General features: G+C 40.8%; 1 long non-coding RNA gene across 2 annotated transcripts in view; it reads right to left on the bottom strand.

The window, feature by feature from the left end:
- LOC130172301 (uncharacterized) overlaps positions 1–18,899 on the bottom strand; it is a 98,225-nt gene that overhangs the window by 43,929 nt on the left and 35,397 nt on the right. For both annotated transcript variants that reach the window (XR_008828250.1, XR_008828249.1), the window contains exon 3: positions 3,936–4,072. This is a non-coding gene — a long non-coding RNA (uncharacterized LOC130172301). The remainder of the gene's footprint in view (positions 1–3,935; positions 4,073–18,899) is intronic.

Raw genomic sequence — 18,899 nt, 5'->3', positions numbered from 1 at the left:
CCAGGAGAAGTATCGGCGGCAACCGTCATAAATATATGATACATTACTACAACAAATTATAGCTGAAATTTTAGCCTGGCACACACTAATTCCCTTCAGACATAAAATATTGATTACGATCGATATAGAAGTGCGAGTACAGAAAACTGCAAAACAGTAAGTTTTACAAACAGCGTGAGGTCTCAGAGGCAGCAGTGTTTACAAGAACTGAACAAAAACAAACTGTGCACACATACAGAACTGTATGGTCTCACTTCATTACAAGTGCATAGAGAACTTCCTCACAGGCGCACATGGTCGCATCAAATGCACAAAGTGAAACAAGCACGTGTGTAAAACTCCTCAGAGACAAACTTGTTTTTCAGAAACACACCAAAAGTGCTAAACAGTAGCAAAGTGTGCACATTTCCTGTGAACGCAAAAAAAACCACACACACACACATGCATAACTTTCTCTCACAAACACAAACAAATACGTCGTGACGTTTCTCAAAAACACAAACTCGTAAATACGCGTGAAGCCTCTAACAAATGCATAACAAAACCTGCATGTGTCGAGCCCTTCGCAAGCTCATACATATATGCATAAAGCTTCTCACATGCACACACGTGCACTGCTTCTGTCTGCCTCCCACATGTACTGTAGCGTTTGTGACGCATAGGAAAAGTCATTAGACCCGCACTTCCTCTCCAAACTGAAGAGAAAGAAGAAAAGACTGTCTTACATGAAACACACAGGAAATGTGTGGGTGACTGCCTGTATGCAAGTGTGTGTGTGTCTGTGTGTGTGTCAGTTTGTATATTTGTATATTTGTGTGTGCACGTGTACACGCATGTTTCCCAGTCTAAAGTTCTGCCCCTAGGGCTGGTGACCAAGGTCTTGTAATTGCTTGCCTTTGATTGCTTTCATTGAGTAGACTACAGCAACAATTACAGCCAATTAAAACACACAGCTAAGGCTTGACTTGCTCAGCAGATAAAGTCTCAGACCAGGATCATGTGGGTCCAGCATTTGGCCAAAGCTTCACCCCCTAATTTCCAGGTTTACACTTAATTGGATTATATCAAAGTACCCACTATAATCATGTGATGTCATTTTTCTTTTCTTTTTTTTTTTTGAGTAATTATCATTTTTGTCAGTGCAGCAAACATTTACTCAGTACATCAAAAACCAGCTGTAAGAGTTCATTTCCCCAATCAAACATGAAATAATTGCAGATTTTTACCGATACAAAACACATAGTGCTGATCATTCTGGTTGTGTTTTTCAAATGAGGCAACAAAATGTAAAACATCTAAACACATATCTGGCTTCAACTGCACATTTTCTAGAGTTTCACAAGTTTCATTTCTCCCTACACAAAGGTACAAACAGCGAGAGCTTCTGCTTTTTGATGGAACTCATGGTTATAATTGTGTAACTAATCACTTGATATATAACAGTGTGTGTGTACGTGTGTGTGTTTTTCATGTATCTTCCTTTACACGAGCTTAAATTTTGCATAACGTCCAAACCAGCACTTCCTTGTGTGACTGTGCGTGGGTGCGTGTTTATCTGCATACTCAGTCAACATTCACAGTCTGTGGTGTGTCTTTCTGTATATGAATGTACTGTATATGCATGTTCAGTAGGTGTGTTTGTTTGTGTGTGTGTGTTTGTGTGTAGGTGTGTGTGTGTATGTGTTCTTCTCCAAACTGGCCAAAAGGCAATTGAAATAGATGATCCACTGCAGCAGTTTGTGAGACAAAAGTGTGAGACAGGGAGAACAGGAAGAATATAAAAGTGAAATAGAAGCCGTAAGAAATCCAAAACAACAAAGACAGGAAGAGAAGATAGAAGGCGGCAGAGGGAGAATCCTGGGGTTTGGACATCTGCTCAAGCTTCAGGAAACTCAATCACTTCATGGCTGAAGGTGGAAGTCTTACCTGCCTGCACTAAATCATGTCAACACACACACACACACACACACACACACAATGCCATGAAAATAGCACAGACAGGTGAAGGACAGCTTTTCTGACTTCCATGGGGAAGAGTAATCACACACACACACACACACACACACACATACACACACACACACACACACACACACACACACACACACACACACACACACACACACACACTCTAGTGGATTATTTGGACACTGTGTCTCATCTCTGTTATGAACATCTGTCACCTCAGCAGGATCCAAACAGCTAATAAACATGCAAACGCATGCTCATGTGTGAACACACACACACACACACACTAACATTATCTTTATTTCTCTATCTCACTTTGTCACACACACACACACATCTCCATCTTCAGTCAAAATAGATGGCTAAATTTGTCCCAGTCTCCATGTCTTACTGTTTCAGTATTTTATCAGTCTGTCTACATACACACCTGCACCCACTGACAACCAGCATAGCTAAGACCTCCACATCTCTGGGTTATGCATTCGCTTGCTTTTGTACCTATCCATGTTCATACAGCAACATTTAATTCACACTGATCTTTATGCAATAAGAAACTGTATTATGCTGCAAGACATCTGTCCCTTAAGATCCCCTGGGGTAAAACTTTCCTCACTGCTAACTGCAAACAGGCTTTCAGGTGCTGTTTATTGGCACATGAAAAGAGAAGAAGGTCTGTTCATGTGAGGTTCACCTCTGAATATTCCACACAGAGCTGGAAATCCCCACCACCACCCACCCCACACACACATACACACACACACACAGTAGAAGAAGACACTAAAACATGCAGGTGTTGCAAACTGTAATCTTTAGCTTTTGAGCTTTAGGGTGAACATTTTGTATTGCACTGCTCAAAGGGAAGACTTGAGAGTTTCAACTTGTAATCTTAAAAAAAAAAAAAGTTTTGGTGTGTGGGTCTGATTGCACGCATGTGTGTGTGGGTGTGTGTGTGTGCGTGAGGTATATATATTACTCATGTTGTGGGGACCTAAATCTGTTTACACAGTCACATCATGCAGACTTGCCTTCCTTATGGGGACATAAGGTCTTGATGCTGTCTTCTAGTTTCAGTTATTCTTTTTGAGCAGCAAATAGATCGAACTTTTCAGTAAATATTTGTCACAAAATGCATGACAACCATGTGTTCCACAAGCCCCTGAAATGTATTTTTACACCATGTTAGATCCTCAAACTGATGTAGGTTCTGTTTAAAGAGGACAAGGCATTGACGGGAAAGTTGATGAAGCAGACTGACAAAATGCCACCAAAACAGCATAAGGCTTAAACTTGTCTCCCACTTTCAACATTAACTTTGCATGTGAAAACAGTCAATGATTATCTGTCAAACATACAGAAAGTTTTGCTGGTTAGCTAATTGAGGGTGCTCTCAAACTGTGATAAATGTTCCATCCTCTTTACTTTCACATTCAGACCTGGTTTTGTGGGTTTATGAAATTGTCTATGTCAACATTTCCCGTTCCTAACTGTAAGCACCACACACACAAATGAACCGATAGTACCATTATGAACTCTCAGAGAACTGTTGCATCTAAAATGTCAGTGTCGATTGTGGGAAAACTGCTCGAAGTTGTATGCATAATGAAGGGGCTATACCAACAGAGGTAACCCTGTGTTGCAATGTCCGTCCTGTCAGTTGTATTTAATAGTTTATAGTATATACAGTATTTATACATTTCCTTTGCTCCTCATTTCTTATGGTGTGGTCTGGCAAAAAAAACAAAAAACAAAACATATGCTAACATTAAATTACACCAGCGTTGCTCATTATCAGGCATTTCTCTAAAACACTGCTAAATCACGTGTATATTCATCATTTTTGTATGTATTTTTATACATCCAATATTACCATCTAATTACATCATAAACATACAGAGCTCAGTAGCTGTAATTTAAAAAGGTTATTAGTGTATATTGCCAGTAAAAAACACATTAGCTTAGTGCCTTACCTTGGCAATCCAATTCCCCTGAACATTCCCATTGTAGAGGTCTAGAGCCAGGGAGGATTCCTCCAGTGTTAATTAAACTGTCTGTCTTGGAGAGAATTAAGGTCGTGATCTCCCAGACCTCACCACTCCCACACTCCCTGAGAAGAAAGGAGAGAAGAAAAGAGACTTAATGAAGGAATAAAAGGATGAAATGACTTAATGAACCGCCTAACGAGGCCTGCGGCCGTTTAATAAGGGCTTATTAAAGCTTAATTAGAACAATAATCCAGCTTGTTTGGAGTCATTCAGTGTTGACTTGTGGCTGATTGTGTTTTTATGATAACTGGATAAACAAGGATGCATTGTCATACCACAGGAAGGAAGACGTGTGTGTGTGTGTGTGTGTGTGTGTGTGTGTGTGTGTGTGTGTGTGTGTGTGTGTGTGTGTGTGTGTGTGTGTGTGTGTGTGTGTGTGTGTGTGTTTGTGTGGGTGTGTGTGTGTGGGTGTGGTGTGTATGTGTGTGTGTGTATGTCCCACAAAGAAGGACTCCAAGGTGAGAGCTTCAGGTGACCTTCAAATCAGATAGAGGCCCTGCAGTCACACGCTGGAGTTTGATTTACATCCATCATCCAATTCAAACACTCTCCCAATAACCATGTTGCTCCATGGATGTCAAGGTAGCTCCTTTTGTCAACACTTAATGATCGGATTTTCATCATCTTTAAGACAGTGGCCTAAGGCTTTGTCATACAATACTCTCACATCCCTATGAAAGAGATACAGCTCAAAGCACCAGACATGCTATTACACTAACACATGCTGCATGCGGTCACATGGATCCTGGATCCTTTATTCTCCCTCATTATTTAGGGACACACTAATTTACGGACTAATTACAAAACTGTCACACTATGAGACCTGACTGTAAGATCATGCTTTAGGATCTGATATACAGAAGCTGCTCTATGGACCTAAGCGAATGAGTCACATGGTTTGTATAACCCTAATGATTCAGCTGTTATTCGCCCTTCCTCATTGATTTAAACACAACACACAGTGTTTCCTCTATAGACATCAGAATGACTCACATGAGTCAGAGACCAAGCTGCATTGTGCCTGAGAGAGTGTAAGGTATACTGAGCACTTGGGGGCTTCAGATTTTCATTATTCAGACAGTGATGCCATCACCCCTTAGAGGGCTGAGTCAACCGCAGAGCGCTCTGTATCCTACTGGTATGCCAAGCTCTGCTCTCATTACTATGGTTCTCTGTTCTGTGATTCATTTTATATCAGTGATTCAGATTGTTAATGCCCACAGGCTCTTATATTGAGTTACCAAAATCTTGTGGTCCCAACAATGAAAGGAGTTACTCATCCTTCTTCCTGATCATGTGACAACCTCAGATGACCCCGTTAAACAATACCACACAGTATGTTTGTGACATGTTGATTCATATGAATATAAATGCGGTCACACTGGACTGTACGTGCCTGATTTACACACAGACAGATATTGTATCGTATGTAATGTAATGGTATACTGTGGAGAAGTGTATTAAAAGAGTAGATCAGGAACAAAAATGATGCCAGAGACAGGGACGGGGACGTGTATGGAGCTCATCATCCTCATGATCAGGACATGTGGATCAAGATTCAGGCACTTTCTCAAACATGTCAACTCATAAAGCTAACAGCTATGAGTCAAACTCAATATTTCGAGCTCTGAACCAGTCCCAAAGCGTTTGTAGAATAAATAACATGAAATAAATTTGCTGAAATTGTGTGGGGGCCTAATTGGAGTGACTACTAAGCAGAAATCAGCTCAGCTAAGAGTGATGCACTGATACTCCTTGTCAATCAAGCTTCCAACCCAACTCTCTTTAAACCGTCATATCTAATATAAAATATATTTACCTATTTTTTTTTTTTTTTTCAAATCTCCACCAACACTGGCATTAGAAGATAAAAAAAATGCTACTGAGACCATGTGATGTGCCTTTATCAGGTCAGAAGCAGCAATCCTTCAGTACCATGAGAATTCTTTTAGAGTCAGCATCGAAAGGTCATTAGAGGAACTGCACTTAGGGAGAGAGTGAAATGAGCAATTAGCCTAATACAGTGTGCGAGAGTGAGGAAAGATGACTCAAACACCGACACATGAGCAAGATAAATACACACAAACACACACACACTCTGACGAGTGTTCAGTACATTCTATACTGTATATATGACTTTGTATACACACTTCTTACACACACCACACTCTGGCGCATTAACTGATGCATATTGCTAGAGCTCGATTGAACCAGGATGACATCACCTAGCTGTCAGCTCTCTGCGGACGCACACCCCCATTACTGTAGCTGTGTGTGTGTGTGTGTGTGTGTGTGTGTGTGTGTGTGTGTGTGTGTGTGTGTGTGTGTGTGTGTGTGTGTGTGTGTGTGTGTGTGTGTGTGTGTGTGTGTGTGTGTGTGTGTGTGTGTGAGTGAGTGAGTGTGCGTGCGTGCGTGCGTGCATCTGCGCGTGTGTGTGTAACTGCATGTATGAGTGTGTCTCTGGCATTTGTGGCATTTTGCATTTTTTACTGTGGCACATCATCTACCACAAATTCACACACACACACACGCTGTGGTCATCATTTCCCACCAGCCTGTCACTTTCAGGGTGCTAATTCACCAGAGTTCTACACACAGCTTTCTAAGTCAGGTAGCATTTACTTAGCCAGAAGGATTTAATTCATTTTGCCTGTAGCACTTTTGGCTTAGTGCTCTATTTTCAGATCCAAACATGATGGGTTTTAAGTTTTTAACCATGAGCACTCCATTGTGGTTATTGAAAAACACTTTCAACCGTCTCATTTCTCGATGAAGATATTCGCGCATACACGTCTTAAATGCAGGAGCGTTGGAAAGTGTCACTGAGATCAAAACATTAGGATGATCTATAAATTGTGATGCTGAGCAAGGGCAGTCTGTGGGATATTCTTTTCTTTTTTTTTTTAACTTTTCATTTCCTCATTTTTATATCAGTTTCAAGTTTTACACTGCGCTCCCACTGTCTGGGAATTATGTCATTTAGCCAGAGGGCAGACTGAAGTCGCACTCTAGAGTGTTATTAAACGATTTTAGGCATCGCAGTGTGGCTACGCTTGGAGCATCGCATGTGTGACAGCATTTCATGAGGAAGGTTTGAACCCTCCCAGTCACAGTTCATGGACCATGTCTCTGGCAAGTCTGTTGCTCTGCTAAAACACTTCAATCCCCTCCATTTATTTCCAGAACGCCAAACAGCTGACGATTCCTGCAGAAGGGCCAACGATTTCTATTGTTGTCATACGTTTCCCCTCTTCCACACATATGTCAATTTTATGTCAGAGGATTAGGGATGCCAGTTATTGTTCTGCAGCATGAGAATGATGTCAACTTTCCTACAGGGCCTTTTCTGTGAGATGTAGACAGCAAAGCAGCTGACAATTCCTGCAAAGACGCCAACACATCACATCATTTACAAAACTACTTCCCCGCTCTTCAGCTCTGTCAGTCATACACTGGAGAGTTATAGAAAGAGGGAGGAAAAAAAAAAAGAATGATGTCATGTTTCCAGCAGGGCTTAAAATCTCAGAGTTATTATGCGAGTGCGCTGAGCTTCGGGAGATGATGATGATGATGATCATGATGATGATGATGATGATGATGATGGTGGTGCTGGTCAGAGCAGTGGTCATGGTGGTGACGGCAGTGATGATGTAATCTTCCCCAAAGCCTTTTCGCTTTCAGTTTAACAGCATGAACGGTTTACCACTTCTCCATTGGTAGTGCTGTGGAGGAGGAACCAGCTGATTTACTTCTTTTAATAAAAAAAAAAAAAAAAACCCTCGTTGAGTTGAGGAGGCACCAAGACTCTTAATGTCCTCATTAATGTGCCTATTAATATTAATATCATTAATGTACCATAAATTGGAGGGGAAATTAAGTTTACTTTGAATTATTACATGATGTCTTGGTCTTACAGTGTTCACCAGAAAATTATACCCCACTATCAAATTTCTAATATTTTTAAACACAAAAAAATGTAATCTGAGTGGGTAAAATACTTAATAAGTTAATCATGTAATAAGGTCCCTCACATATATTGACATACCATTACACTATTAAGCTTTTGCTTTTCATTATAACTCATTTTTTCTCTGGCAATGTAAATACAGTAATATTGGCTCATGTTAACCTCATGCATTAGGTGTTATCATCAGATAACACCTACAATATAGACCAATGTTAAGGATATTAGGCAACAGTTTGGAAAGTGATTGCGTTTGATGCCAGTTTTTACATCATCGGCTAAAACACGCCTCTCGTGACAAGGTGTTGCTAAAAAATAAATCAGGCAATAGCAGTGCCTTTTCTGAATGAAAGCCACATTCTTTTGTGAAGTCTAAACTGCGGGCTCCAGTTCTGAAGAGGCAGTCCATCCTCTATTGCCCTACTCAGCAATGATGAGACACTGCGCTCGCTGTTTGTCTTCTTGTCAAAAGCAATTACTTCAACATGCTCGAGTTTCTAATGTGAGTGAATTACAGTGTATCATCATCCCCTGCTCTCGGAAAAAACTGCAGCCATCATTATTTCCATTGTTTTCAATCGTTCTAAAGGTTCACTTATTTCTAAAGATTCCCTGTTATTTTCCAGTTCCACCCCTATGTGTTAGTACTAAACTATAAATTATGTCACTCTGCCACTGGGCTTCTTGCTCATTATGACTAAACTGATAACACATGCAGAGGCGCTTTAACTGTTAAAACATCTCTGCACTGAACAGCTGACTACGCCAGAGCTTTTAAAGGGCTAGTGCATGTAAAAATCAGTTTGAAGCTAAAAATCAATTTCTTCAGCCATGTCATAGTAAAACACATCAATATAGGCCAGAATGTCAACATTACTTTCATATTGTAAAGGTTGCTACTGTTGCAAGCATGAGAGCTTCAAAGCTCTTCCTGGAATTAAAATTTAACACAGTCTGGTTCAGATATTGGGGTTTTCACCCTGCCTTTGGTCTCCAGTACATCACACCAACAAATATAGTGTAGTTTTGAACCTTTCTGAACAGGGCACAGAGAAGCCAAAGCTGAGACTCATACTCACTTAGACGGCATCTTTATCTTGGTTTGTTTTCACTGGTTTCAGTTGTTTTCAGCAATCTCTCCCATTTCCTACATTTTCCCAGTTACACCCCTGCGTGTTAAAACTATATCTAGTTTTACACGGAGCATGATGTCATTATGCCTGCGGGGCTTTCCCACATTCATGGCTCAGCTGATAACACATGTGGTGGAGAACTGTTAAAACATATGGGTGTGTAGAAGTTTTAAACTCCTAACCCATATCAACCCTCCCTGAGAAACGGAGAGAGGAGGGGAGGGGGTTTGGCAAAGAAAACAGCCCCCCACCCCACCAGCAACCAGCAGCTTTAATCCTCATCTAGGTTGTGATTACCTTGGCTGAATACAGTCACCCAGCCCATGTTGATGCAGACAGGATACAGCTGTGCCTCACTCCATAAAACCTCCAAAAGACATCTCATACTGTAGCCATTCCCTTTAACTTGCTGATTTACACAACTGCAAACTCCACTTGAACACATCTGCAGCAGTGCAGGGTCTTTTACCAAAGGTGTTGAATTCCACATACTTTTTTTTTCAGCATCAGCATAAGTTTTTCAGCATAAGCATAGGTTGTGGTTACACATTTGATCCACACTGCTGTACAAACCAAAGTCTATACGTCACCAAAATCCCAGTGAAAAGTCAAATGCTCTCCCTCAATTAATCTGTGATCTGAGTCGGAGTAACTAAAGTTGACTTTTTTTGGATAACATCTGACTCACTCATGCAGCTGTAAATGAATGCTGGGTTTGGCTGGGGGAGGGGGAGGGGCCCTCTGAAATGAACTCAAGTCCCACTGGGGCACTCACAGGATAAGATCAGCTGATATGGGCCCTCGAGAGGAAGTTGGACTTGTTTATGAAGGAAATGACATCACTGGGCTTGGATCAGACTATGAGCTCATGCTGACAAGATAATGGCTGAGAGAGAGAGAGAGAGAGAGAGAGAGAGAGAGAGAGAGAGAGAGAGAGAGAGAGAGAGCGCGAGCGAGAGCGAGAGCGAGCAGTGTTTGGTTTGGCTGCAGGAGGCAGGGGTAGATTAGAGGTGAACAAGTGCACCATGGTTATTTTAAGCATCACAGTCTGGTGCTTAATAAATTTGGTAAATGGCTTCTAAGCAACACTTGCTGATTTTCATTTGATGGGGTTAGATTCATTGTTTTGTTTTTTTCTCTTAACTTGAAATATTCAGTGTAAAAGTGTTGGCCACACAGGAATTTGTTGCACAGGTTGCAGTTTAGTTTCAGATGCACATTTACATGATGTTGGAAGATGGATTATGACACAAGGAAATAAAATTAGCTGTTTTCCCAGCAAACATTGTATACTGGAAGCATAAATGCGACAGGTGGTAAAGATTTATTAGTGGTGTGTGAAACTGTACAACCTGTGTGTGCCCAAGCCTCAGATCTCCAATGTTACTTGTGGATGGAATCCACGTAATGAGCGATGGAAAGAAGGAAATATATTCTATTCACATTTAAGAGTTTGAATAAGATCTGGTAAGGAATATCAAGTACATTTAGTTCTCTTGGGCAACCTTGACTCTTGAGTGATTTGGATAAACAAGATTTTTAGTAGTAAAAATTATTAAAAGATAAGCAACCTATTTCTGCTTCTGCATTGTACAAGTCTTTTCTTTTCATTTTGCTGTTCCAAGCCTATTCACTCACACAAGGGACCATTACAACTTTCCAAAACAATATTCTGTTGCTCTGCACTTTCTATAAACTGCTCTGTGACGACCTCTAATTGTCCTGGGGATTGGGACAGCATGATTGAAAATAAAAACCCTTCACACCAAAAAAACGACTAGAGGGGGTTTGGAGGAGCTGTTGGACCTCCCAAGAGCAGAGCTGGACTAAAGCCCAAAAACAAAGCTTGTTGCTGGGTTAAGGATCTTAGAATATACCCTGGATTATGGAGCCAGAGAGCCAGAACATGCCTGGGGACAGTGGTGGAAAACTAATACTGATTTTGGCCAAAGAGGGATATAATTTCTTTTTTTCTTTTTTGAGACAGCTTGTTTACTGTTGTTGGACAATGACAGTAGTCAAGGGATAAAAAATAATGGATTTGAAAGGGGGAGTTTCCTGTTAGTTTATAGTGCAGACAGATGTTATATTATTTTATATCTGTTTTATTATTTTTATTTAAATTTTAAACCTCCATAATGAGGAGGTCTTCAGAGTTATAGCTGTTACCATACACTTAGCTCTTTTGGCTAGTGAAATATGGCTTAAGAGATGGGAGGAAATAGTAAGCAAATACCTTTTGGGTATTAGGGTTATGAGATTTCATTAAAGTAATGGCCACTATGGGGACTGGCAGTTACAGTAACAGTGCATTCTTATGATAAGGTTCAGGGAAGTGGATCCATCAAACAAGTAAATAACAGCATTTAATCATATATCAACTCCTGGAATGTGCTGCACATGACAGAGCAATGTTCATACTGCGAGGGTATCTGAGGGTGAATTTTTTTTTTCTGGTAAGTTGAATACTTCAGTATAAAATTTTGAGCCAATATGTATCAGACAAATACTGTGTATTTGTAACAAAAACATTTTCAAAGGCCTGTCAGGGATTATCTTTCAAGGTCTTATGACAAAGAAGTAGAGGGAGTTAATTTACACAAACAGAATGGTCCCATCTGGCCTGATTAACATACTACATTGCTAATGCTAACTTTTAATGGTGTGATCATCTCACACACTCATTTTCACTGAATCCTTAATGTAAAATTAGCATATTAGAACAACATATTGTCTGTCACTAGCTCAGGGGCCTGATGCAAGGTGGTGTCAGATTCCATTTTTGTCTTCAGCTGCAGTTTGAACAGTCAACAGTGGTTTTTCATCCAGACACGCGGAAATAAACATTATATAGGATGTAAAAACATGTGTCCTTGGACAAGAATGTAATTTGATTTATTGCATGTTTTCACAAGATGTCTAACAGAATTGTCAAAGCCAATCAAACCAGTGATGCGTAGCAGAGGTTTTTTTTCTTAGCAGCTGTCATTAATGTGTATCCAGGTGAGTTCATTCCATTGCCTCTGTGTTCTGCTCAATATGTTCAGGAGCATCAAAATGGATTATGAGTAAATTACATTAGGTTTTGCTATTTAAAAAAAAAAAAAAGTGCATAATTTTTGCTCACCCAAGCACTTTTTAATTCAGGGAAAACCATTTTTTCAAAAGCAGAGAACTTTCCAGGAAAGGTATGATGTTACATTTGAAATCTAATCATTGAAATGCGTGTTGCACAGGCTGCAGTCTCACTGATCCGCCCCCTACACACCCACCTGGCCCTCCACACACATCAAAACACTGTCCTCTGCAGAATCTGTCGCACTAATAAGTCACAGTGTCTCTTCATGCATGGAAGAGGAAACATAAAATAAAAATGCAAACGCCTGCAACAGCCTTTTAATGTTGCTATAAATCAAGAAGGACCATCAAAGGTAGCTGGTAGATGTAGTGGAATAACTCCCTCTGTTAGCGCAGACACACACTCACACAGACTAGATAGATAGATAGATAGATAGATAGATAGATAGATAGATAGATAGATAGATAGATAGTGCATAAGAGCTCTGATGAGTGTCACATATGCACAAGCCTCAGACCACCTCTAGAGCCAATAATAACTATGACTATGAAAGCAGAGACAGGCTTTCTTTTCAGCCCAGGGAAAGAGGGAGAAAGAGATAGGAGAGCACAAAGCAGGTGGGGAAAGGGAGAGAGGAGGAGGGAGCCTACATATTTCACCTCCATTCACCTGCTGACATGGCCTCTCAAAGAAACCTTTCATTAGACCTTCAGAAGAGTCAGCTTAGTCTGTCCAATGCCGTCAATTTAGTTGTCATATTACACTGGCTCACTTTCTGCTCTTTCATCTAAGGGATTTTTCATCTCATGATTTTCATACGGGAGGATTGGCAAAAGGTGGATGTGGGGAAAACCTCAGAAGTCGAACCATCTAATACATCAGCTAAGTGATTTAAGGTTTGCATGGTTAACCTGCACACACCTGAATCCACCCTAGCAGAAAAAAAGTGCTTAAGGAAGTGACACCTTGAAAGGGAGTCTTTCAGCTATTCATCACTTGGAAAACGGTGTCTTTGCATTACTTTAGCTTTTATCACTCAGGCATATTTTTGATCTAATATAATCTGCTTCTCTTAGCAAAACAGCTTAACACACCTCTGCATACAGTGTTCCCCTTAATTGTGTTCCAGGGCTTAAAATGGGCCATGACCCATATTTTATTCAGTTTTTTTTTTTTTTTAAGGTTTGACAAAGAGCCAAACAGCCACGGTTCATTACAGTGTTGAACAGACTTTTTCTGGATTTGGGTGGGGCAAGGCTCAATCTTTCTTGGCTGAGTTCAGCTTTGCTGCAGTTATGTGTGGTTCACATATGGGATCTCAATGGGTCCTTTCAGAAGGTGATAATTTAGTCTGCCAACACCTCTTCTAAATCATTAACTTTAGGGAAAGTTAGCCAAGGCAGCTTATTTTTTCACATAGTTGTGCAGTGAGAGGAATGCTCAAAGCATACAGAGAGAGAGAGAGAGATACTCAGAGAGAGAGGGTGACTCTCAAAGCTCTCACCTTAAAATAGAGCACATCAATAACATGCTGATGTTGATGTAAGACTTGAGAGGATTGGCTGATTTAACTTTCCACAGATCAGGCTCAAACTACCCTCCTGTCTCTCGCAAAAGTGTTTTAGGCCACCCACACATCATATAGAGACTCTCTATATACTCCACAGCTAAAGAGGGGTGTCAGCAACTTCTCATACTGTCCCGCTGCCTCTCTTCCTCTCTTTTATTCCACCTTCACCCCGTCTGCTCGCTGACCTTCAGAGTTTCACATTATATGGGCATTAATGAAAGCAAACAGCAAACCTGTGCACAAACCAACTCATAGGGTCTGCAACATAGCTATTAAAAATATTTATGTTTAAGCTCTCTCTCCTCTTTTTTCCTTTTCCTCAACCTAAATGGCTTCAGTTTTCAAAGAGCTGCCCACCTGTGACCAATTTCAACCCAGAATTCCTGGGCAAAGTGGGCATGACATACAAAAACAACAAGGTAAGGGGACAGGGTACACCCACTATTTGCATGCACGCAACCACACACACACTAGCAGGCTCCCTGCACTGTTTTTATTCAAAGTGAGCAAAGTTGACAACCCAGAGACACCATAAAACTTCACAGTCACGCTGTTTTTCTGGGCTCTGGTTTAGGCAAATATCAAAGATTCTTACTCCAACAACTGAACAACTGTGCTCACTGTGGCTCAGCTGTAACTGGTAAATACAGTTACTGTCATCCAATGGTGAAAGCATTGTCACTCGCACAGAAAAACGTGTAACATGCACAAATGGTAGCAGAAACTTTTTATCGTGTAGGCTACAGCACCTTAGAGGTCCAGTGTAACCTAAAAGATGGCAAAATCACCATTTAGAGAGGTCTACCATGCGCTAGGTGTTTTTGCATGTTCATCGTCATAGTGATAGGCAGCAAAATGTAACTAACACAAGCAATAAAAATCGTAATTACATTAAATCAAACGTGACACTGCAGGTCACCTTTGTTGCTGGTTGTGGTCAACAATGGGGTGATATGAGCTTTTCTTTTTCTCTTTTTTCTGAGTTGAGTTTCAGCTCAGCAACTTTGCCGGATTCCATGTCTGTGGCATCATCATCATCATTATTATTATTATTATTTTTATTATTATTATTATTATTATTATTATTATTGGAAGTGGGCCAAGGCAGATGGATTTAATCACAGGCTTGAATAAGTAACACACAGCGTGAGAGCAACAACAAAACTCAATCCCAATTATTTATTAAGAGATAATATTGAACAGCAAAAGGCAATGAAGGGTTATATTGGGTCACCCTCTTCCTATCCTCGCTGCAGTAGTGTTATTCTGTAGCCAAGCTTGACCTCTGACCTCAATAAAAGCACAACATGCCCACAGGGATCAAAAGAGCATCATATTATAACTGTTACAACACGTTCAAACATCAGACTTGTTTGAAAGGAGCCTTACAATGTGAATGCAAGTTTGTGAATTTTGGAGTTTAACCAAAAGCTAGTCTTTCTTATAGGCTTTTCTACAGGTGTGGCATAAAGGTCACAGCGACACATGGCCCACTAATGTGTCTAATCCCTGTATTTGACTCCGTTACACTTAAACATGTTTTCTATCAAAGCCAATCATTCTGTATAAGCAGTTTAAAGACCCCCCAACTACTTGGCACTGTAGGGGGATGAGCCAGTGAGGACAGTCTTCACATTACAGCAAACATCGTGCGTGTATTTCCGTTTAGACAAATATGATCAAATCTCATAAGCTAAAAATGAGCACAATCTGGGGCCGCCGGGGGGGGGGGGGGGGGGGGGGGGGGTCGTGTCAGTGTAGCTGCAAAACTACACACACTCACAGACATTCACCCACAGACACACAAACTGACAAACAAAAACAAAACAACATACAGGCAAACACACACACACATGCAGACAGACATGTGCAAACACACACACACACACAGTTTGGCCACCCAGGACGAGAGAGAGAGAGAGCGAGAGAGAAAGAGATGGAAACTTTAACTGTGTTTATAGCCTAACTGGATTATAGGGTAGAGGGAGAGAGAGAGAGAGAGAGGAGTTTCAGTTGCTCAGCTGTAAATAATTAAACTGCAGCCTCCCTGATACCCCACCACCACCACCACCCTCGCCCCCCAAACATAGACACACATTCACAGTAATCTCTATTATCTTTATTATAACTTCCCTTCCTGATATATATTACTTGTCAATTTTACAGAGAACAAGCACAGCAGGCCTATCTTGTTAAAACACAAGGTGTGTCTGTTGGTGTGTGTGTGTGTGTGTGTGTGTGTGTGTGTGTGTGTGTGTGTGTGTGTGTGTGTGTGTGTGTGTGGTTAGTGAGCTATGTCAGGTAGAAAGGAATGTCTCCTGTAGCAGCTTTCACCACTGCTTTGTGACACACTCACACACACACACAGGCACTCACCACTCACATCTGTCTCTGTAACATTAAGTTACAGTGTTTTCAAATACTTTGATTTCACAAACTCACCGACGTCTTGACATGTGGTAATTTACGGCTCAGTTTTTGAAAGTAAAGGAAATCCATATGACTATTTTATTAATTAAATAGCTTTTTGATATCTCGACCAAACGAAACTCTCTCGCTGCTGCCTTTGAAAAGTCTCTGTCTACTCCCGGTCCAAGACCAAGACTTAAAGTTTGAAAGCCTGTCAGTTTTCAAAGGTGGCATGAGAGGCTAAACATGGGTGGATTAATTACTTTGGAAAACTTTCCATCCAAAGTTACATGCAGTGTTAAAACTAGTAAAGCTCGCCTAAGCTCTGGAGTTGTAGACACAGGGCAGGGTGACTGACATGTTGTTGGATTAGAGGTCAGTAACCTTCCCCTACTAAATCAGTTTTGGCTGCAACAAAAATCATTTTGAAAAGTTTGAAAGCCACTGTGCGTAAAAGTCAGCTGCAAACCATTTATTGTCGAGGCTGCAGACTAGCTGCCAAGTCTTAAACAGCATGTCTTATTGGCAGAGCTAACACAGCTGAAAGCCTTATAGATGAAAGACTTATACTGTACAAGGCCTGAGGCTCATAAAAGCATTTATAGTGTGAACAAGGCTAGGAGGATTACCTCTGGAAGGTAATCTATTACAGATTACCTGCTCAAAACCCTAATCAGTGAGGCATTTCTCTGGGACTGCTTAACGTCTCGGAAAATAAACAGACTGGTTTTCTGAGCCAAAACATGAACCCACTCATAGATTTAAATGATTCTCCACATGACAAATGACATATACTGACATGTTTTAATGAGCCTGAGGGCCAGTATAAGGGGAACAGAAGCGATGCAGATGTAGTGCAGTGACAGCAAAAACAAAATGCAAATGTTGCCTTTCTCAAAACTGCATTGATCAGAAATTCTGTAATAGCTTTGACCGACACACACTGCAGACATGTATCAGTATTTATTAGATGCTCAAGAGACAAGTGTCCCAGAAGAGCATCCCGTCTAAGCAGCTGTCTCTTTGCTTTGACTAAAAGGCTCACAATAAGAAGTAAGTTATAAATTCAAATGTTGACCTATTAATATTTTTTGAACATGTCCTTGCTCAGCTGCTTGTTTTGGAAGATTTTTCCATTTTTTTAAGGCAAAAACCCAACTCAGACCAAACCAACATAAAGTATACGCACCTCTCCCACACACCTAGCAATTACACACACACACGCACACACACACAGTTGCTGTTTCCTGAGTAGCCTGCCAAGCGATTTAGGTCCTGAGCCAAGGATTTGCACTGCTAGAGGTTAAAGGTTCAGTGCATGTCAGATGTGCAGTTCGCTAGAAACATTAAAATACACACACAAATATATCCAATCTCACAGTACTCACAGTACCCCAAGAAGGCCAAAGTGTTATCCACTCTCAAAACTTTAAAGACTGGCGTACTCTGACATAGGATCATTATACCCATCTGTTACATGATACAACAGCTAACGTTCATCCCTACTTCCTGTCCACTGTTTTTGTAGTCTTCCTCTTCTCCCCAGTGTTTTTCTCATCAAAGACCTGGAGGTACACTCAGTCCACCCACTATACCATGTGACAAACTCGTATTTCAGGATTCAACTAACTTGCACCACTGTCTTCTTCCTTTTATTGCTATTTTCCTCACCTGTTGCCCTGATGTCTCCTCTATCATTCCTCGTTTCTCTCCTTTCTCCATTGTCCCTTGATTCCTCATTCCACCCCTCTTCTCTTGTCTTTTAATTCAGCTACATCCACTTTGTGTTCACCTCCTCTCCTCCTGTTCCTTTAATTACACCCCGTTCCTTTCCTAACTTTTCTCCCCTTCTCTTATCTTGACTTCCATTGTAATTCTGAATATTAGTGCATGGTTGGGGAGCCAGCAACAGGTTGATAAAGGGATAGAAGTGATGGTAGAAGCTAAACATTTTGAAGAAAACAAGGCTATACAAAATGTCTGCCTGTATCTGAATACTGTTAATGAAATATTCACAGATATCCTGGCAGCACTGAACACAGCAGACCTTCAAAATGGGGCCAGTCCTGTAAATGTGAATGTCGCTGACTGACTGAGTGATGAAGTTACACTATTGATTGGCCGACTGAGTGTTGGAGTTTCCCCATTGGTCGTTGCTCTTTCAAAATGAACTGGCGCAAACAAGCAGTGTTGCCAATTTAGGGCCTTTTGTCACTAGATAAACTGACTTTTCAGACTCCTTCAGCAACTTCTTCTCAAGAAAGCACCTATCAACAAATCCAGCGACTTTCAGTAGAAGTTCAGTCAGGTTTTCCCTCCACAGACACACTTCTCTTTATTGACTGCACAACAGCTGCTGTGAATGGTTCTTCTTACTTTCTCTGTAAGTGATCATTTTACAAGTAAATATAGATGAAATCACAGCGCAGCCGTTGTCTTTAACTCATGTGTTCGGTGATTTTGTTTTAGCAGCAGATCAGAAACGGTTTAGAAGTGATTGCTGGTTAACATATCGTCTTAATGTGCCGCATTTCAGTCGCTATTTCATACTTCCTTTCCTCCGACAACAGAAATATAAAAAGGAGAGAGTGAATGAGCACAGCTTTATGGGGAATTCAGTTGTATTAAAATACTTTATATGGGAGCACAGAGGCAAACAGATAAAGGGCTGAAACCAGCTGACACTGGACAGGATGCGAATACAACGAGGTCCAGTAATACACTAGGTTTTGAC

This window comes from Seriola aureovittata, chromosome 7 (genome assembly GCF_021018895.1).
Source record: "Seriola aureovittata isolate HTS-2021-v1 ecotype China chromosome 7, ASM2101889v1, whole genome shotgun sequence".
Classification (NCBI taxonomy): Eukaryota; Metazoa; Chordata; class Actinopteri; order Carangiformes; family Carangidae; genus Seriola; species Seriola aureovittata.
Note: the sequence above shows the minus strand (reverse complement) of the source record. Positions and strands in the feature narration are given on the sequence as shown.